Genomic DNA, 21140 nt, shown 5'->3' on the forward strand with positions numbered 1-21140 from the left:
TATTCTTTTTTTTTTTTTTTTTTGAGGCAGAGTCTTGCTCTGTCATCCAGGCTGGAATGCAATAGCGCAGTCTTGGCTCACTGCAACCTCTGCCTCCCGGGTTCAAGCAATTCTCCTGCCTCAGCCTCCTGAGTAGCTGGGACTACAGGTGCTTACCACCACATCCGGCTAATTTTTGTATTTTTAGTAGAGACAGGGTTTTACTGTGTTGGCCAGGCTGGTCTCGAACTCCTGACCTCATGATTCATCTGCCTTGGCCTCCCAAAGTGCTGGGTTTACAGGCCTGAGCCACCGTGCCCGGCTCTTTAACAAATTAGCTGGGAGTGATAGTGCACCACTGCACTCCAGCCTGGGGAACAGAGCAAGACTCTGTCTCAAAAAAAAAAAAAAAAAGTTGTGTTTTTCACCGCAGAGCACAGAGGGTTATCACACATGGAAAGAGCTGGGACTCTGGAGTCAGATGGGGGCAATGGATCCTCAGGTGCTGCGAATTACTCGCTGGGTTACCGTGAGCACAGTTCACAGCCTCTTTGAGACTCAGTTTCTTCATTCGAAAAATGGGTTAATATATAGTTGCTGTTATAAAGATTAAGTGAGATAATACATGTAAAGTGCCTTGCCCAAGGCCTGGAGGTGGTGTGTTGAGGAGCACGGGCTGGCTGCTATTATTAGTAGTAGAACACTTCATCCCCTTCTGCTACCCCTCCTACCCTGGCCCAAGCTCACAGTTCTCCAGGTCAGAATGCCTTAACAATTCTAATAGCTACTATTTATGGAGCTCCTATTATATACTAAAGCTTTACATATGTTAATGAAGTCCTATAACAACGCAAGACCGAAGTCCTATTGCTATTCCCATTTCAAAGATGAGGAAATTGAGCTCAGAGGAGTTGTTATATGCCTGCGGCCATGGGGTAGGAAATGTCAAGGAAGAATCCAAAGGAATCTAAGCTTTTGCTCTTTCAAATACCACAGGCTGCTTTCCTGACCCCTTTCTTTCTGCTTTACTCCCACCTGTCTATAAAGCCCTGATCCTTTAAGAAACCCTCCAGGATTTCATTCCAGGGTAAACTGTGTCCTGCCTCATCTGTGCATTTTTTTGTTTTGTTTTGTTTTGTTTTTAATAGAGACAGGGTCTCACCATTGTGCCCAGGCTGGTCTCAAACTCCTGGGCTCAAGTGATCCGCCCACCTCAGCCTCCCAAAGTGCTGGGATTATAGGCATGAGCCACCACACCTGGCCTCATCTGTTTTTTAAAACACAGCTGGGCACAGTGGCTCCTGCCTGTAATCCCAGCATTTTGGGAAGCTGAGGCGGACGGATCACTTGAGTCCAGGAATTTGAGACCAGACTGGGCAACATGGCGAAACCCCATCTCTACAAACAATACAAAAACTAGCTGGGCGTGGTGGCACTCACCTGTAGTCCCAGCTGCTCAGGAGACTGAGGTAGGAGAATCACCGGAGCCCAGGAGTTTGAGGCTGCAGTGAACTATGATCATGTCACTGCACTCTGGCCCAAGTAACAGAGTGAGACCTTGTCTCTAAAAATGATAAGAATAAAAATAATAATAATTTTAATGCTAAAAAAAGTTTAAAAACCACTGACCGCTGGGTGTAGTGGCTCACAACTGTAATCCCAGCACCATGGGAGGCCGAGGTGGGCAGATCACCTGAGGTTAGGAGTTCGAGACCAGCCTAGCCATCATGGCAAAACCCCATCTCTACTAAAAATACAAAAACTAGCCAGGCATGCGTGGTGGCAAACGCCTGTAATCTCAGCTACTCAGGAAGCTGAGGCACAAGAATCGCTTGAACCCGGAGGCGGAGGTTGCAATGAGCCAAGATCTCGCCACTGCACTCCAGCCTGGGCGACAGAGCAATACTCCATTTCAAAAAAAAATTTTTTTAAACCCCACTGACTTAGTGTAGCCCTCTCATTCCATAGATGAGAAACTTAAGGTTGAGAAGGGGTAGGGGCAACCCTCTGGAGACTTGCCAGTTTCTGGGTCTCTACCTAGAACTTGGAAAAGAAAGAACCCAGGACACCTCCCTGAGCGTGCGCTGTGCCAATAGGGCTGTTGGTGTCGATTCTCACCAAAGCAAACCCAAATCCTTCTTGGCTGAGAGGCTCAGCATGGCTGGTCCCTGGATGTTCCATCCAGCAGGCTTCTCAGAGGGGGCCCAGAGAGTCTGTGGGGCTGACAGGCAGGAGCTTGCCAACAATAGCCCTGTGGGTCCAGAGCCGCTGCAGGGGCTGGGACCGGAGGGAGCTTGGGCAGGCATTACCTCCATGGCTGTGGAAGGGCCTGGCCCTAAGGGGTTACAAGCAGGGGCTCCCATTGGACTGCATTCAAATCTCAGCCGAGTGCTGCCTCCTACCTGCGTGACCTCGAGCAAATCTGAACTTCAGTTTTCTTTTTTCTTTTCTTTTCTTTCTTTTTTTTTTTTTTTTTTTTTTTTTTTTGACACAGAGTCTTGCTCTGTCACCCAGGCTGCAGTGCAGTGGCGTGATCTCGGCTCACCGCAACCCCCGACTCCCAGGTTCAAGTGATTCTCCTGTCTGAGCCTCGTGAGTAGCTGGGATTACAGATGCCCGCCACCATGCCCGGCTAATTTTTTGTATTTTAGTAGAGACGGGGTTTTGCCATGTGGGCCAGAACCTGTCTCAAAAAAAAAAAAAAAAAAAAAAAAAAGACCAGCCTGACCAACATGGAGAAACGCCATCCCTATTAAAAATACAAAATTAGCTGGGCATGGTGGCGCATGCCTGTAATCCCAGCTACTAGGGGGCTGAGGCAGGAGAATCGCTTGAACCTGGGAGGCGGAGGTTGCGGTGAGCCGAGATTGCACCACTGCACTCCAGCCTGGGCAACAAGAGTGAAACTCTGTCTCAAAAAAAAAAAAGTGCAATATTTATGGTTTGTTTGTTATTACCATTTTGGGGTATTTTTCCACTTCTAATCAGTAGGCATCCAATCTGATGGGCATCAGGAAGGCCCCATGGTTTGCCCCCACCAAACTCCCAGGGTTTGTAGCTGTGCGTGTGGCCATTTAGATTTAAATTAATTAAAAGTAAGCAAAATGTAAAACTCACTTCCTCAGCCATACTAGATAGCTACGTTTTAAGTATTCAATTGCTACATGGAGCTAGGGGCTACTGCATTAAACAGCACAGAACATTTCTGTCATCACAGAAGTTCTGTTGGACAGCACTGTGAGTCTAGAATGTTCTATTAAAATACCAACAGCTGAAGGAAAGATGCTTCCAGCAGCAGGTCGTGGGATACCCCCATGATGTCGTTGCTGGTTCTCCTTCCTTCCAAAAGCCAAGAGACTCCAGAATATTCCCAAATTACTGCTCCACCTGGCACATTGAAAGTGCCAGTGGAGAGGGGAAGGGACTGAGCTCTGCCTAACTGCCCACACGTGCTGGCATCTCTCAGCCCCACTCAGCAGTCTGGGACCCACCTCCTCCCAGATGCACCTCACACCAACCCCTCCAGTTGTCCCTGTCCCCAAGCATGTGACACCACATCTCTCAAGGAACCCAAGCCAGAACCTGGCATGCTTCCCCAGTCTTTTCTCTCACTTCCCTCTACCCCTTCCCTCATAGGTTGCCCAAACATCATGACTCTGCTTTCTAACCAGGCCTTGACTTTGCCCCCTTTGTCTAGCTCCTCTGCAACTCAGGCCTGCCCCACGCTCACCCATACACCTTGTCAACCAGGAGCCCTGGCTGGTCCTCTTCCAGGCCACCACTCCTCTAGAGCAAGGTTGTAAAGCACTTGGTGATCATACTCCTCTCTGCCCTAGGACGCTACACAGGGTCCCACCACCCACTGTTCAAGTCCAAGGAGGCTCTGGGATCCGGAAAAACCTCCCTCCTCTGCCTATGCTCCTTGCTTCTTAGCTGTTCGGGAGCACCAAGGATTCCTAGAGATGCTGTTCACACTCTGGGCCCTTTACTTTCCTTCCACCCCTGCCTGGGACATCCCCTTGTGACCCCCTGCTTCCTCGCCTCTTCCCTCCGCAGTCAGCCCAGGCTGAATCTCAAACTCAGATCTAGCCTCTCCACCCAACCCTGGCCCCACCGGGGCACTGTCCAGGCCTTTATCAGAGCACATATCACAGCATCCCACAACGACTGGTTATGTCTGTCTTCCTCTCTACCCTGTCAGTTCCTTCAAAGCAAGAACATTGTGTTCCTCCTTGCAGCCCCCAAGCCTGGCTCCTCGAAGGGCTTCAGTAACTGTTTGTACGACAAAACCAATCTGCCCCGTGAGACTGGCCCTGTTCGCTCCCATTGGACAGATGAGGAAAATGGAGCTCAGAGAATGAAAGATGCTTGCCTGAGGTCTCCCAGTGCGTAAGTGGCAGTGCCATGATGCCGCCCCAGGCCCTCACAAAGAGGGCGGAGTGTCCCAGCCATTCAGAAGAGGCAAAGATGCACTATTCCTTGGTACAAGGAACCTCATGTTGATTTTTTCCTCTTTTTTATCTTTTTTTTTTTTTTTTTTTTTTTTTTGAGACAGAGTCTCGCTCTATTGCCAGGCTGGAGTGCAATGGCACTATCTCGGCTCACTGCAACCTCCACCTCCCGGGTTCAAGCGATTCTCCTGCCTCAGCCTCCTGAGTAGCTGGAATTACAGGCACCCACCATCATGCCCGGCTAATTTTTTTGTATTTTTGTAGAGACGGGGTTTCACCATGTTGGTCAGGCTGGTCTTGAACTCCTGACCTCGGGTGATCGGCCCTCCTCAGCCTCCCAAAGTGCTGGGATTACAGGTGTAAGCCACCGCTCCTGGCCAATTTTTCCCTCTTATTTGGAACTCATGCCTGCTTGTTATGAATATTCCAACAGCTGCAGTGAATCCCAATACGTGCAAGTGGAAAAGGCCCCCTTAACCTTCCTCCTCAGGCCCACTCAGCAAAGGTGGCCACTTTGTGTGAGGCATTCCAGAGATCTGGTGAGGCAGCTATCTACAAATATTTATACACACACATTCATATATGGTTTCAGTCACAAAATGGGGTCATTCTCTCCCCTGACCTATCATTTAGGGCATTGGAACATGGCTGCATGTGGCTCTGTTTGTGAGGGCCCAGGGGATGGACAGGGAGGCTCTGCATTATTTTGCTTTTACCAACATTGCAGCATGAACGTTTTTTTAACTCAGGGCCTTGGGTGAATATCTCCATCAGATGAATCCCGAGAAGTAGCATGCATGGGTCACAGTGTGGCTCGCGTGTTTCTTGGGAGGGTCACATGCATTTTTCCTAATTTATAGTATTATTTTATTTTTTATAGACAGGGGGTCTCGCTATGTTGTCCAGGCTGGTGTCAAACTCCTGAGCTCAAGCCATCCTCCGGCCTGCCAAAGTGCTGGGATTATAGGCGTTAGCCACTGCGCCTGGCCCATCATGCATTAAATGCTTGAAGCCTGCCCTCATAGTAACATGTTGCACTAAGTATAATACCTCGGAGGCCGCGTCCCTCCCTGTCTGTCCCTCCCCACTGCCTGTTCTGAGTTTCTGGAGTCCACATCTCAGGGGCTCCAGCCTGGACTCTGGTCTTTCTCCAACTCCCTGCCCTGTTCTCAAGTCCCCCTGTTGTCGTCCACTGTCTAGGCTGGCACCACAGTCTGAGGCTGCCACCTGGGAGACCCAGGAGAGGCCTGGAGCAGTCCCTGTGGGCTCAGGGCTCCTGGGGCCTGAGGAACCAGAGGCACTGAAGCCACGTGGGGGAGGCCCTGCCTGTGTGATGGGTGGTGGGAGCAAAAGAAATCCTTTCTGAAACGACAGCATTGGGATGACAGTGTGTGTGGGAAGGGGTGTGTGTGTGTGAGTGCGTGAGGCTGCGGTGTGGCTCTGTGAGTGTGTGTGAGTGTGGGGGGGTGAGCCGGCATGACAGCATGTGCGGTGGTATGTGGGAGATGCCATGCGTGTGTTTTAGGGCGGTTATGTCAGGCGTTATGTAAGGGAGGCGCTCCCTGGGGCCAACAAACCGCAGTGGTGTAACCGCCAGGCCAGCAGGGAAGGAGGGAAAATGTAAACACCATTCCGTGCCTTTCCCTGCCCTGCCACAGGCCCTGTGGTCCTGCCTTCCCGCCACCTGAGGCCCCGTGGGCTGGCTGGGGGGTGATGATGGGGGTGTGAGGGCTGAGGCTGAGGGTCCCAAGAGCTCCATCGGCGTGCACATCTGCAGCTCTTGATCCTGGCCCAAGGGATAGCACCAAAGGAGAGCCCAGCCAGGGCCTAACTGGGCTTCTTCTGGTCAGTTGCAGGCCATGCATCCCCCACGTGTGAGGCGTGCAGGCTTCCCCACCCCACAGCGCTCCTGTGTCCCAGAGGCCTCTCCCTGGCATAGGAGCCCCTTGCCCTGCAATGAATCAGCATGGGGTTCACGGCTCACCTGTTCACACCTGTACGGTGGCCTCAGGGCCAGCTGTCTCTGTCTCTCTCACATACACTCAAAGGCGCACCTCCTCCCTGTCCCGCTCCACATCCTGGCCCAGACACCTTCCTTCCCACCAGCTCCCAGTTTCCAGCCCTTCAGCCTGGCACCTGAGGCTTCCTCTTCTAGGAAGCAGCCCTGTCTGCTCCAGGCCAGAGGTCTTGCTCCCCACTCTGAAAACTCCTGAGGCCCCTGTGGATACATAGCTGGACATCTGGCCAAGCTCAATAGTCCCCTGTTCTCCAGTTGCTCGTTTTAAGAATAATGGCCATGGCCAGGTGCAGTGGCTCACACCTGTAATCCCAGCACTTTGGGAAGCTGAGGCGGGAGGATCACCTGAGTCAGGAGTTCAAGACCAGCCTGGCCAACATGGCAAAACCCTGTCTCTACTAAAAATACAAAAACTAGCTGGGCGTGGTGGCACGCGCCTGTAATCCCAGCTACTAGGGAGGCTGAAGCAGGAGAATCACTTGAACCTGGGAGCCGGAGGTTGCAGTGAGCTGAGGTTGCGCCACTGCACTCCAGCCTGGGTGATAGACTGAGACTCCATCTCAATAATAATAATAATAACAGTGGCCATAATTTATGGAGTATACTCTGTCAAACCCCCTCCCTCAAAGTGTTCTTATTATGCCATGCCATCCTTGAACCAATCCTAGAAGGTGGTGTTCTAACCATTATGGGAGCCAGAACCCCAGCAGACAGAGGTTAAGTGAATCATCCACGGTTATGCAGCCACGCCTAGAAGTGGCTGGTGGCAGAACCTGTATTCACAATCTCCCGTGGCTGAGCCCCATTTCCCCACACCTCCAGGCTCTTGGGGAGCAGCAACTCTCCTGCTTCCCGACCCCCACCTTCCCCAACATAGTGCCAGCTGGGCGGCCACAAGATACTTAAATCAAGGCTGTGGCTTACTCAGTGGCTGCATGCAGTTGGTGCCATCTAAATGCTAGTTGATTGAGTAACTGAACAGGATTGAATGTAGTCTTTTACATGGAACAATAAAGTGCAATGTTGAGAGGAGGAGCTCTGGAGTCACTCAGCTATATGACTTTAGGGTACTGACAGACCCAGCTGAGCCTCAGTTTCCTCACCTGTAAGATGGGAATCGCCATTGTGTCTTCCACACAAGGTTACTGAGAGAATTTCTGTGACGCTGGGTGCGATGGGCTTGGCTCCGTGCCTGGCACACATTTTGCAGTCAAAAATGTCAACTGCAGCTGCTCCACTTTCGGGGTAGAGCTGGGGCAAGCATATTCTCCCATTTTAACAGTGAGGAAAACTGAGGCCCAGAGAAACCACTTTCCCAAGTTCCTGCAGGACTTGGACTGCAACTGCAAATTGCTGATTCCTAGCCTGGAACCTTTAACAACAGGCCAGCGCTTTTCATCCAGTCAGTGTGGATAGAGGCAGTGGAGTCAATGGAGGAGAATATTTTTCTAGACCTTACAAAAGTTTCTGATCAGCAAGAGAGCAGTGTCCTCTTGGAAAGATAGTACTCTCATTTTTCTACCCCTGTGAAGGAGGGATTAATCAAGGAGGGCTTCCAGGAAGAGGTGGGCATCAGAGTAACCTTGTCTCCTTAAAGGAGGAAGACACTGTGGCCCTTCAGGGGAGGCTGAGCCTGTCTCTCCAGGGTGACCTGCCCTGTTAGCCTTCCAATCCTGGAAGACCTCCAGCCTGGCCTGGCCTGGGGTCCACAGTCTGTACCTGAGTGCTGTACCTCTATTCCCCTGTTTTCCCCCATCCCTTCCCAATGCAGGGCTTTGGGAGAGTCTCCTCCAAAGCCAATTTCTTTTTTTTTTTTTTTTTTTTTTTTTTTTTTTGAGAGAGAGTCTTGCTCTGTCACCCAGGCTGGAGTGCAATGGTGCGACCTTGGTTCACTGCAACCTCCGCCTCCTGGGTTCAAGCGATTCTCCTGCCTCAGCTTCCTGAGTAGTTGGGATTACAGGCACCTGCCACTGTGCCCAGCTAATTTTTCTATTTTTAGTAGAGACGAGGTTTCACCATGCTGGCTAGGCTGGTCTCAAACTCCCGAACTCAGGCGATCCACCCTCCTTGGCCTCCCAAACTGCTGGGATTACAGGCATGAGCCACCGTGCCCGGCCCCCAAAGCCCACTTCTATCACCTCACTCCTGTCTGCTCTCATGGTCAAGTCCTAGCTTCTGCACCTGGCATCCCAGGCAAGGCCCCTGCACCTGGCCCTGCCCTCCTGCAGCCCCTACCGCCCCGTAGCTAACATTGCAGCAGCTCCCCGCCCTCCACTACTCCCCTCTTCTGCTGTTTCTCCACAGCCTCCTCACCCGTCAGCACACTATAGAGTTTACAGATTTGTCTTCATTGTCTGTCTCCCACTAAAATGTCAGCTGCAGGGATTTGGGGAGGGGGAGAGGAGGGGTCTTTTTCATTGTGCTCAACAAATACTTGAGGGAATGACTGCATGATCTCCACCCTCCTGCCACTGCACACTCATGCCAGGCACCTTTACCCTGATGCTGTTATGCCCTTGCCCTAATGTCCTCCCGATGCCTTTGGCTGAATCATGCTACCTCTTGCAGAAACGCTTCCGGGATTATACCTGCCCACAGCCCAGCCTCCCCTCTCTGACCTCATCACAGTGCAGAAATCCCCAAGCTCAGATGGATTTCAGAGGAAGAAGGTGGACAGGGCAGGCCAGCTCCTTGGGGCTGTGCAGGGACCAGGTGTGCATAGCCCCAGGCTTGGGAGGCTGGGGCTCCTGTAACCCACCAGCTTTGTCCAAGGGTGGGAGGTGAGTCCTATACTTTCTCCTCTTTTGACCCTAAGATCCTTTCGCTCCAAGTTCAACTTCAGGTAAACCTTGGCAGGGGAGCCCACAGTTGAAGTAGGAGGTGTCTTGTAGCCCAGGTGGGCTGCTCAGCTCTAGGAAGGCCAGGCTCTGACCCAGAGACTCTGCAGCCAAGGCTCTGCCCTAGGGGCTTCTCATGAGCTGGAGGTTCAGGACCCCCTTGACCTTGGAATCCTTCCCTGAGCATTCTTTTTTTCTTTTTCTTTTTCTTTTTTCTTTTTTTTTTAAGACAGAGTCTTGCTCTCTTGTCCAGGCTGGTGTGCAGTGGCGCAGTCTTGGCTCACTGCAACCTCCACCTCACGGGCTCGAGCCATCCTCCTGCCTCGGCCTCCCGAGTAGCTGGGATTACAGACACACACCACTATGCCCGGCTAATTTTTTTTTTGTATTCTTAGTAGAGACGGGGTTTCACCATGTTGGCCAGGCTGGTCTCGAACTTCTGGCCTCAAGTGATCCTCCCGCCTCGGTCTCTCCAAATGTTGGGATTACAGGCGCGAGCCACCGCGCCTGGCCATCCCTGAGCATTCTTGAAAGAAGCTGTCACCAGGCAGGCTGTGCTTCCCTGGGAGCGCACAGATGGGAGGGAGAGAGAAAATTCTCTTCACAAAGAAACCCAAGCCAGGGAGGCAGGTCAGTGAAAACCAGAGAGATAGAAGGTGAGATGACTCAGGTGTTGCTGTGGTCCTGGCCCAAGCACAGGGCAGCAGGGGAGAGGTGCCCTGAGGCTGGATCTGGGGCCATGGGCCCTCGGGTGGAGAATGTCCTCCTCAGAGCAAGCTGGAGCCACTGGCCTCAGAGGTCTTCAGGGCCCAGGATGGTGGCGTCTTCCTCCCTCTGGCTCCCCTTCACTGGGCCCATGTAGTCCCCACCTTCATGCATCCTGGGGAATGGGGAACTGGAATGACTCCCATGAACTGGAATGGCCAGCCTCCCTCAGCAGTAAAATAGTCTCTTGTGCAAGGATTAAATGGCATATAATACATAAAATACACCTTGCCTGGCACACAGTGGCACTAAGTCATGTCAGTGCCTTGCCCCACACCCCTGGTGGGCACCATCCCTGCAGATTTTCCCATGGTCACTTCTTCTAGTGAAGTCGGAGTACACAGAGAGCCTCTTTGCGTGGGGCTCCATGGAGGAAGAGGGATGCAGAGGGCTTAAGACCCCTCGCCCTGCGCAGGAGGGGTGAGTGACTCTTGCACCTGTACCTTATCCAGTTTGGGAAGTCCCTTCACTTCCCTTGGCCCCTGTTCACCCCTAGCTCCTTCTCAGCCAGCCTCCTCCAGCCCAGCCCTCCTGTCCCTGGAAACTCCTCCAGGCTCCTGCCCTCCCACAGCAATCGCACCCCCCACCATGTCCCAGAGCACAGTCTCTGGGCTGCTCCCTTCCATCCTGGAGGTCCTGCAGTGTGTGGTCTAGGGCCAGGTCCTCAATCACTGCGTCTTGTTTCCTCATCTATTGTTCCCTTATCTTTACTCTTCCCTGGAGATACAGGAGGGGAAATGTTGTGCTCATCAAATAGTCACTGAGTTCCAGAGGGGTATAGGAAGCCCATTTATTAGGCCACACTGTCTTTTTAAAATTTCTACCTCCAGCCGGGCACAGTGGCTCACGCCTATAATCCCAGCAGTTTGGGAGGCTGAGGTGGGAGAATCGCTTGAGCCCAGGAGTTTGAGACCAGCCTGGGCAACATGGAGAAACCCCGTCTCTACTAAAAATAGAAAAATTAGCTGGGCATGGTGGTACGTGCCTGTAGTCCCAGCTACTTGGGAGGCTGAGATGGGAGGATCATCTGAGTCTGGGACGTGGAGGTTGCAGTGAGCTGAGACTGCACTACACCACTTCACCCCAGCCTGAGCCACACAGTGAAACTCTGTCTCAAATAAAATACAATAATAAAATAAAATAAAATTCCCTAACAAGAGCCTGATCACCAGGTGGCCTGTTTACAGGAGACCAGCCCCATGGCAGCATGTCTGTGAAATGGTAGATTCTGTGTGGTCAGAAGGATGTTTAAGCTGTCAGGTAAAGTTAAAAGAGCTTGAAAGACTGGGTGAGGTAGCTCATGCCTGTAATCCCAGCACTATGGGAGGCTGAGTCGGGCGAGTCACTTGAGGCCAGGAGTTCAAGACCAGTCTGGCCAAAGAACTTTGGTAGAGACGGGGTTCTGTAGAGATGGAACCCCATCTCTACCAAAAATACAAAAAGTAGCCGAGCATGGTGGCACACACCTGTAGTCCCAGCTACTTGGGAGACTGAAGTGGGAGAATTGCTTTAACCCAGGAGGTGGAGGTTGCAGTGAGCAGAGATTGTACCACTGCACTCCAGCCTGGGGGACAGAGCGAGACCCTGTCAAAAAAAAAAAAAAGAGCAAGGAAAGAACCATGTGTTACAGCACCATCTCTTCGGCTGAACATTGTCTTTAACAGACACACATGTATACAAATACACTAGCGTGGGCATGATATTTTTTTCTGGCAGGCTACCTGAGAAACTATTAAGCGGTCACCTTCAATGGAAGGTTGGGAAAAGAGGGGAGAGTTTTATCTTCATTTTATACTTTTTGTTTGACTTTCCTACCATGTGAATATATTGTTATTATTTTTTATTATATTTTATTTTTGAGACAGAGTCTCGCTCTGTCGCCCAGGCTAGAGTGCAGCGGCGCAATCTCGTCTCACTGCAACCTCTGCGTCCCGGATTCAAGCAATTCTGGTACCTCCCGGTAGCTGGGATTACAGGCATGCGCCACTACGCCCGGCTAATTTTTGTATTTTTGTAGAGACAGATTTTCGTATTTTTGTGGAGACAGATTCTCGTCATGTTGGTCAGGCTGGTCTCAAACTCCTGACCTAATGATCCGCCTGCCTCGGCCTCCCAAAGTGCTGGGATTACAGGTGTGAGCCACTGCACCCAGCCTGTTATTATTTTTTTAATGTCCAACAGATATTATCTGAGTACTTGGGATGAGGGGCCTTTCTGTTCTTTTTCTGTGGTGTCAAAGAAGAAAGAGGTAATGGAAGTTGGCAGGAAACAGCTATGGGTTTGTTGGGTCTTGCTGTTGGGGGCAGGGCCTGGCTGCGGACAAGAGGCTGAAAGGCCCAAGGACCCCAGAAGGGGATGGAGGAGTCACTGCATGGGGTGGGGGTCCTGCCCAGCCACCCACTGGCTGGGCAGCCTCTGAGGGGCCTGGGTGGGGCCTCAGGCTTTGGAGCGCTCTCTCCCTGTTGAGCTAAGCCTCCCAAAGCACCAGCTCCTTTACTCAGGGGGCACGAAACAAGACCTCTGTCTGTGTGCCTGAGGTTTGCCCACAGTTTGCATGTCCCCCCACTGCCTGTCCTCTTCCTGAGCCTCTGGCCGTGGCCTGTGGCAGATGGAAGGCGGAGGTGAAGGAGATCTCAGGCCAGGGGCTATCTGATGAGTCTTGCCATGTCTGCTCACAGCTGCCTCCCTCCATTCCTGTGGCAGATGACCGGGCAGGAGCCACACCTTGCTGACTACTCCTGGAGGGCCTGGGGATGCCCAGGGCTGCAGGGGTGCAAAGATGACACCCCACATATCCCCATGGTCTGGCCAGATAGGCTCCCTAGGTTGCCATCGCTCCTGGCCCAGCCCCACATGGGGCAGGCTGTGGTTTCTGGTGTCAATCACCCCTGCACTGACCACCACGCCAAGCCATGCCCCTCATCCCTAGTGGACAGAGACCTCCCCATACATCCCTGAGGCGGGAAAAGTGCTGTGAGCTCCATTTCACAGGCTGAGAAACTGAAGGCCAGGTTGGTAAAGTGACTTGCCAAGGACATGGTGAGCTGGTGACAGCATAGAGCCTGAGAGCCAGGTGTCTCTCCATCCCGGTGCTCGCCCCTTAAGGGCGGGCTGATAAGAAATGAAGTTAATAGGATCTCAGGATTATGTGAGGAAAAGCCTGCCCTAAAAGTGACCTGCAGCCTGTGATCCCAGCACTTTGGGAGGCCGAGGCGGGCGGATTGCTTGAGCTCAGGAGTTTGAAACTAACCTGAATAACATGGTAAAACCCCATCTCCACAAAAAAAAAATGCAAAAATTAGCCGGGTGTGGTGGCAAGCGCCTGTAGTCCCAGCTGCTCAGGAGACTGAGGTGGGAGGATCACTTGAGCCCGGGAGGTAGAAGCTGCAGTGAGCCAAGATTGTGCCACTGCATTCCAGCTGGGGCTACAGAGTGAAACCCTGTCTCAAAAAAAAAAAAAAGAAAGAAAGAAAGAAAGAAAGAAAACTTATGTCTGCTGCACAAAAAACTGCACACAGATACTTACAGTAGCTTTATTCATAATTGCCAAAACATGAGCATAATCAAGATGTCCTCTAGTAGGTAATGGAGAAATAAATTGCGGGACATCCAGACAATGAAATATTATTAAATGCTAAAAAGAAATGAGCTATTGATTGGGCGTGGTGGCTCACGCCTGTAATTCCAGCACTTTGGGAGGCCAAGGCAGGCGGATCACCTGAAGTCAGGAGTTCGTGACCAGCCTGGCCAACATGGCAAAACCCCATCTCTAATAAAAATACAAAAATTAGCTGGGTGTGGTGGTGCGCGCCTGTAATCCCAGCTACTAGGGAGGCTGAGGCAGGAGAATCATTTGAATCCGGGAGGCAGAGGTTGCAGTGAGCTGAGATTGCGCCACTGCACTCCAGCCTGGGCAACAGAGTGAGACTCCATCTCAAAAAAAAAAAAAAAAAAGAAATGAGCTATCAAGTCATGAAAAGACATGGAGGAAAAACTTCAGTGCATATCACAAAGTGAAAGAAGGCAATCTGAAAAGTTATGCATGCTGTATGATTTCAACTATATGACATTTGGGAAAAGGCAAAACTATGGAGACAGTAAAAAGATGATCGGTAAAAAGGTGGTCCTCTGGGGCTGAGAAGAGGGATAAATGGGTAGATGGAGCACAGAGGATTTTAGGGCAGTGAAACAACAGTGTATGATGTCATTATACATTTGTCCAAACCCACAGAATATACAAGGCCAAGAGTGAGCCCTAATGCAAACTATGGACTTTGGGTGATACTATGTGTCAATGTAGGTTCATTGATTACAACAAATGAACCACTCTGGTGGGAGATATGGATAATGGGGGAAGAAGGAGGTATATGAGCATTCTATAGTTTCTGCTCACTTTTGCTGAGAAGCCAAAACTCTAAAAAAGAAAGCCTTTTTTTTTTTTTTTTTTTGAGATAGGGTCTTGCTCTGTCATGCAGGCTGGAGTGCAATGGCATGATCATGGCTCACTGCAGCCTCACCCTGTCAGACTCCAGTGATCCTTCCCACCTCAGCCTCCCAAGTAGCTGGGACTACAAGTATGCACCACCACACTGGGCTACTTTTTGTATTTTTTGTAGAGACCAGGTTTCCCAGGCTGGTCTCAAACTCTGGGGATCAAGTGATCTGTCCACCTTGGCCTCCCAAAGTGCTGGGATTACAGACATGAGCTACTACACCTGGCACAAAGTCTATTTTTTAAAAAGTGACCCAGGAGCAAGGGTTCCAAAGAGCCCCTCTTGACACTCTCCCCAAGGCCCTTTCTGGTCCATGCCAGCGGGGCGGTGGGTTAAGGGATGCTCAGCTCCTTCCCAGCATGAGGAAGTGAGACAGGCTTTGGTCGGCTCCCAGTGTTGGGGGCTGCAAGACAGGAGGCCCATCTTCACCCCTCTCATCTCCCCTCACACTTCCTGGAGGAGCCTCAAAGGTCCTTGGCCGTTGGCTCCCTTCTCCCCAGCTTCCTGTTTGGGTTCCAGAGAGACGTTTGGCCGTTTCTGCAGCTGAACTGGGAGCCAGTTGAACTGGTGAGAGGGAGGACACTTGCTGGGGAGTGGGTTGAGGGGCTGCCAGTCCAGGGGGCAGCAGCAGGGGGTTGGTTGGAGCCTCAGCTAAAATCATTTGGAGGCTCAAATCCTCAGGCCTGGAGCCTTTGAGACCTCAGTTAGTTCAGCCTCTACCTGGATGCAGCATATATTGGGGTTGGGCCGCTGAGCCGTAGACATCACCTTAGCCTGCTACAGCCGTACAGGCACCTTCTTACTGGTGTGACTTGAGCAGTCCACTTTGTCCAGCCAAGCCCCAGGTTCACCATCCGTGAATTCCCACTCCGTAGGCACACAGGCTGGTAATCAGCACTTACTGTTATGGCAGATGGAGCCCATACTTTGGACACATCAGAAGACAGGAAACCCAGCCTGTCCCCTACTCCTTCCTACCTGCCTCTTACCCTCTGCCCCTTGCGGCCCCTCACACCGCAAACTTGATCCTAGCTCCAGACCTGCCAGGGGTCTTGGGGAGTAGATGACAGGCCCGCCCTCAGAAAACCCAGGGTGGTTCAGGCTAGAGACAGACATACTTTGCTAAGTGCTCACTCGAGGTAGCAGCGTGGGAAGGCTGAGTTTCAAGGAAAGATTCTTAGGGAAAGAGTGTTTCAGCCAGGCATGGTGGCTCACGCCGATAATTCCAACACTTTGGGAGGCCAAGGTAGGAGGATCGCTGGAGCCCAGGAGTTTGAGACCAGCCTGGGCAATATACTGAGGCCCTGTCTGTACAAACATTTTTGAAACTTAGCCAGGTGGTACACACCTGTAGTCCCAGCCACTGGAGAAGCTGATGTGGGAGAGGTGGGAGGATCACCTGAGCCCACCAGGAGGTTGAGGGAGCCATGATGGCACCACTGCACTCCAGCCTGGGCAACAGAGGAGATCTTGTCTAAAAAAAACAAAGAAGAGAGTCTCAAGTCAGTTGTTTCAGAGTGAGTGGAGATAGCCCAGCATAGAAAGCTGGGCAAGGGGCCCGGGTGCGATGGCTCATGCCTGTAATCCCAGCACTTTGGGAGGCCGAGGCAGGTGGATCACCTGAGGTCAGGAGTTCGAGACCAGCCTGGCCAACATGACAAAACCCTGTCTCTATTAAAATACAAAAATTAGCTGGGCATGGTGGCGAGCGCCTGTAATCCCAGCTACTCCAGAGGCTGAGGCAGGAGAGTCACCTGAACCCGGGAGACGGAGGTTGCAGTGAGCTGAGATTGCGCCACTGCATTCCAGCCTGGGCAACAGAGCAGGACTCCATCTCAAAATAAAGAAAAAAAGAAAGCTGGGAAAGGGGATCCCATTAGCAAATACCCAGAGGTAAGGCGGGTACCTGATGTGGACAGGCTCCCACTCATCCTGCCTCCTCTACTCTACTCCCTGGGATCCAAGACTGGCCAAAGGCCTCAGGTGCCCTGAGGTATCAGCAGGATCACAGTCCCTGCAGGTCCTGGCTCTGTCTGCCCCCACCAGGAAGCAGGCTCACCAGGTGAGCAGAGGCTGAGGTCACTGTAGTGCTTGCTGGCTATAGGGAGGGGATTGGGCCTGACTCACAGGGCCCACAGGACACAGCCCTCCAGCTGTGGCTGGGAAAGGACAGCCCTGCCCCCGGGGAGGCCACACCACATACCCTGGAGCCAGGGAGGGAGGACGGCACTGCAGGGGCTGCCGCCAGAGGGGCATGCCCACGTGGGCCCCACCTCAGCAAGGCTATTTACAAACAGGAAAGGCAATGCCTTCCTTCAGTGGAGTGTGTTGGGGAGAAGCTTCTCTTTGTGGGTGCACAAAGGGATGTTTGGGAGTCGGAACTCTGCAGGGTTGGGGTTAGGAGTAGAGGGGTACCCAGCTCCTGCTTCTCCAGCCCCAGCACAGCTACATCCTCCTGCTGCTGCTCCTAGCAAGGGTCCCAGGAAAGGAGAGTGTGAGCCCAAAGTGTGGGCTGGCCCCTGGCCCCACGGTGCCCTGGCGGAGAACTGCCTCCCTCAGGAGATGAGGGCCTTCCGGGGCCAGCTGCTTGGCCTCCCCCTTTAGAATGGGGCCTCCTGGGGGCGGAAGCCGAGTCTTCTTCCAAGACAGAACCAGGGGCTCTCCTTCCTTCCGTTCTCCATGTCCCCTGGCAGTTCTGTGCCCATTTTCTCTGGTGACATATGGCCTGGGCCCGTGATGTCAAAGGGTCTCTGCTTCTTTTCCTTGGACTGTAGGGCTGGCCATCCCACGCCAGACCTTCTCCCTGGTCCATGAGGGTTTGGAGGGGCGGTAGGGCTGAGGAACGGTTGATGGGAGGAGAAGAAGGCAGGGCTGATACATAATTTGTGGAGTCCAGTCTAAAATGGAAAGTCAGGGCCCCGTGGTGGCTCACGCCTGTAATCCCAGCACTTTGGGAGGCCAAGGCAGGCGGATCGCTTGAGGTCAGGAGTTCAAGACCAGCTTGGCCAACATGGTGAAAACCCATCTCTACCAAAAATACAAGAATTAGCCAGGTGTGGTGGCATACACCTATAGTCCCAGCTACTTGGGAGACTGAGGCACGAGAATTGCTTGAACCCGGGAGGCTGAGGTTGCAGTGAGCCGATACCGCGCCACTGCACTCCAGCCTGGGCAAGAGATCGAGACTCTGTCTCAAAAAAAAAAAAAAAAAAAAAGAAAAGAAAAGAAAAGAAAAAAAGAAAAGAAAAGAAAAAAAGAAAGTCAGGGCCCCTTGCCCTTGCTCAAAATTTTTAAATTCCAGGATGACATTAACAGAGCATTAAACCAACCATGGGGCTGCATAGGTCACTGTTCATGAAGCCAGCCCTGCAGGAGAGGGCAGGTGTTCCAGAAGCAGGGCCCTTGGTGGGGAAAGGAAAGGAGGTTGGAGCAAGGACCCAAGGTCCCTGCTGGACCCCCAGAAAACAAGGGAAGTGAGGCTGATGAGGCTGGATGGCACCAGATGCAGAGGGTCCTGAACACTCAAACTTGACCCTGATCCTAGAGGTAGACACTGAAGATTCCTGAGCCACAGGGAAGTGGGCCAGGGAGACTGGGTCAGGGCAGCAGAGACATTAGACCTGGGAGGGCCTTCGAAACTCATCTGCTTGCCCTTTCCTGAAGAGGAGACTGAGGCCCAGAGAGGGACCAAGACCCGCCCAAGGTCACCCGGCAAAGGGTGCAGAGCCCGGCCAGAGCCCTGGCTGCCTAGAATCTTGTCTCAGGTTGTGCGGCGAATTAAGTTGAGAGCTGATGTGCAGGGTAGGAGGGCAGCTGGTGCTGGGCCTCTGGTGTCTGTGTTCACCTAAGGAGTAGGACCCACCCTCCCAGCACCTCTGAGCCGGCACTTTCCTTTCCTGGGTGCTCTTCTCCTCTGGCCCTGCCTCAGGGTTTCCTGTGTCCCTCTCACTTGGGGTCCATCCTCTTGCTTCTCTGCTGCCTTCCATACTTGGCCCAGGAGTGGAGCCTCACTAGGCATCTGGACTTTTGGAAAATTCCTGCCCCACCCCCTACCCCACTGCCAGCCTGGCCTTCAGGGGCACTGAGTGGGGGACCCTGTGACAAGAAGACAGCCAAAGGCCGGACGCAGTGACTCCTGCCTGTAATCCCAGCACTTTGGGAGGCTGAGGCGGGTGGATCACCTGAGGTCAGGAGTTCGAGACCAGCCTGACCAACATAATGAAACCCCATCTCTACTAAAAATACAAAAAATTAGCTGGGCATGATGGCGGGCGCCTGTAATCCCAGCTACTTGGGAGGCCGAAGCGGGAGAATCGCTTGAACCCAGGAGGCGGAGGTTGCAGTGAGCCGAGATCGTGCCATTCCACTCCAGCCTGGGCAACAACGGTGAAAGTCCATCTCAAAAAAAAAAAAAAGAAGGCAGCCAAGGCCCACAAGGTTCCTCCAGGCCCCGGCTACCCTATTTCCTCTAGCCTGCCCCTGTAATGTAACCAGATGACCTGTCGCCTCCCTATTCTCCCTGCATTCCAGGGCCCACCTAACGCATCTGGAGGCCTCACGGAGGCCTTGGGGCCCCCTGAGGACCACAAATCCGTTACTTCTCAGTGCCCTTAGGGACATGGAGAATGGTCCAAAAACAGCCTATGCAAATACATGCAAAAGAGATGCAAATAGAAATGTGAGCATCCCCAGTTAAAGCCAATTTGGGCTTTAAGTGTTGCTTCCCTCCTCTCTGCTTTGCCTGATTCATCAAAATTTGTGAGTTTGTGTGAATGGGTGAGAGTGTGTGTGGGAGAGAAAGACAGACAGAAACACAGGGCAAAAGACAGCGTGGCAGGCTGGGCGGGAAACCTGGCTCAAAGTGTGTGTGCTGTGCTGGGATATGGGAACACTGCTTATGGCTGAGAAGCTTGTATTGTATGTTTCCCGGACTCCCCAGTATCCCCTGACAAACCCTGGGCTCACTGTCAAGGATGGGGGAGCTGGACTGTGGGGAGCAGTGGTCCAGGGAGGGGGTGAGGGGCAAAGGGGAGCAGGTTGAGGTTCTCGAGGATGTACTGGGGGTTCAGCTCTGAGTCTAAGACAAGGGGCTGGGGCCCCAGAGGAAACCTCTGAGCCCCTGAGGTATGGGTCTGGAAGCCCCATCAGTGCCAGTCAGAGGCCATCCCCTTCCTTAGTGTTGCTGCTGCCCTGAGGAACTCGTGTGGGAGCCACTGGGCCAGCGAGGCTCTTGACCTTCGGGGGCCTTTCTTTCCTCATCTGTAGACACAAGCGCTGGTGTGAGGAAACCGCAGTGCAATGCTGATTCTACACCATCCTGCCCTGGTAAGATGATTTGTAACATGCAGGAAGAAGGAAAATGGCAGGTCCTTCTAGACGTCTCTGCAAAAAACTTAGTAAAACATCTTAAAGGAATGAGCCCCATTTTAGGAGGGAGACAGAAATCCCCATCCAGAGCCAGTGGGTCTCCACATGGAGTCTCCTTGGGTCATATCCTCGGTTCTGAGGAGATCAGGGGCACCCTTACTTGGAAGAGCTAAAGTCATCTCTCCCACATAATGGAGGCCATAAGCGGTTGTTAAGTGTTCAGGTATCAATACAGGTGAGAGAAAGTTGAAAGGAGAAAGGGGCCAGGCACAGTGGCACACGCCTGTAATCCCAGCACTTTGGGAGGCTGAGGAGGGAGGATCGCTTGAACCCAAGAGTTTGAGACCAGCCTGGGCAATATAATGAGATCCCCAAGTCTACAAAAAAAATTTTTTTTTTTTTTTTTTTTTGAGATGGAGTCTGGCTCTGTTGCCCAGGCTGGAGTGCAGTGGTGTGATCTCGGCTCACTGCAAGCACCGCCTCCTGGGTTCACGCCATTCTCCTGCCTCAGCCTCCAGAGTAGCTGGGACTACAGGCGCCCACCACCATGCCCCGCTAATTTTTTGTATTTTTAGTAGAGACAGGGTTTCACCACATTAGCCAGGATGGTCTCGATCTCCTGACCTCGTGATCCACCCACCTCGGCCTCCCAAAGTGCTGAGATTTAAAAAAAATTTTTTTAATTAGTCAGGCATGGTGGTGCACACCTGTGGTCCCAGCTATTTGGGAGGCTGAGGCAGGAAGACCACTTGAGCCCAGGAGGTCAAGGCTGCAGTGAGTTATGATCGCACCACTGCACTCCAGCCTGGGTGACAAAGCAAAACCATGTCTCAAAAAAACAAACAAAAAGCCCGGGCGCGGTGCCTCACACCGGTAATCCCAGCACTTTGGAAGCCTGAGGAGGGTGGATCACTTGAGTGAAGTCAGGAGTTTGAGACCAGTCTGGCCAACATGGTGAAACCCCGTCTCTACTAAAAATACAAAAATTAGCCAGGATTGGTGGTGTGTGCCTGTAATCCCAGCTACACGGGAGGCTGAGGCAGGAGAACGGCTTGAACCCAGGAGGAGAATGGCTTGAACCCGAGAGGCAGAGGGTGACAGAGTGAGACTCCATCCCGAAAGAGAAAGAAAGAAAGAAAGAAGGAAGGAAGGAAGGAAGGAAGGAAGGAAGGAAGGAAGGAAGGAAAGAAAGAAAGAAAGAAAGAAAGAAAGAAAGAAAGAAAGAAAGAAA

The 21140-nt window shown here is 52.3% G+C and overlaps 1 long non-coding RNA gene across 1 annotated transcript in view; it reads left to right on the plus strand.

Annotated features, from left to right (window-relative positions):
• The window catches only part of LOC134807923 (uncharacterized), a 37486-nt gene that overhangs the window by 5218 nt on the left and 11128 nt on the right, over positions 1–21140 (plus strand). The gene's annotated exons all lie outside the window — the stretch shown is intronic.

The sequence above is a fragment of the Pan troglodytes genome, chromosome 12 (genome assembly GCF_028858775.2).
Source record: "Pan troglodytes isolate AG18354 chromosome 12, NHGRI_mPanTro3-v2.0_pri, whole genome shotgun sequence".
Taxonomy (NCBI): Eukaryota; Metazoa; Chordata; class Mammalia; order Primates; family Hominidae; genus Pan; species Pan troglodytes.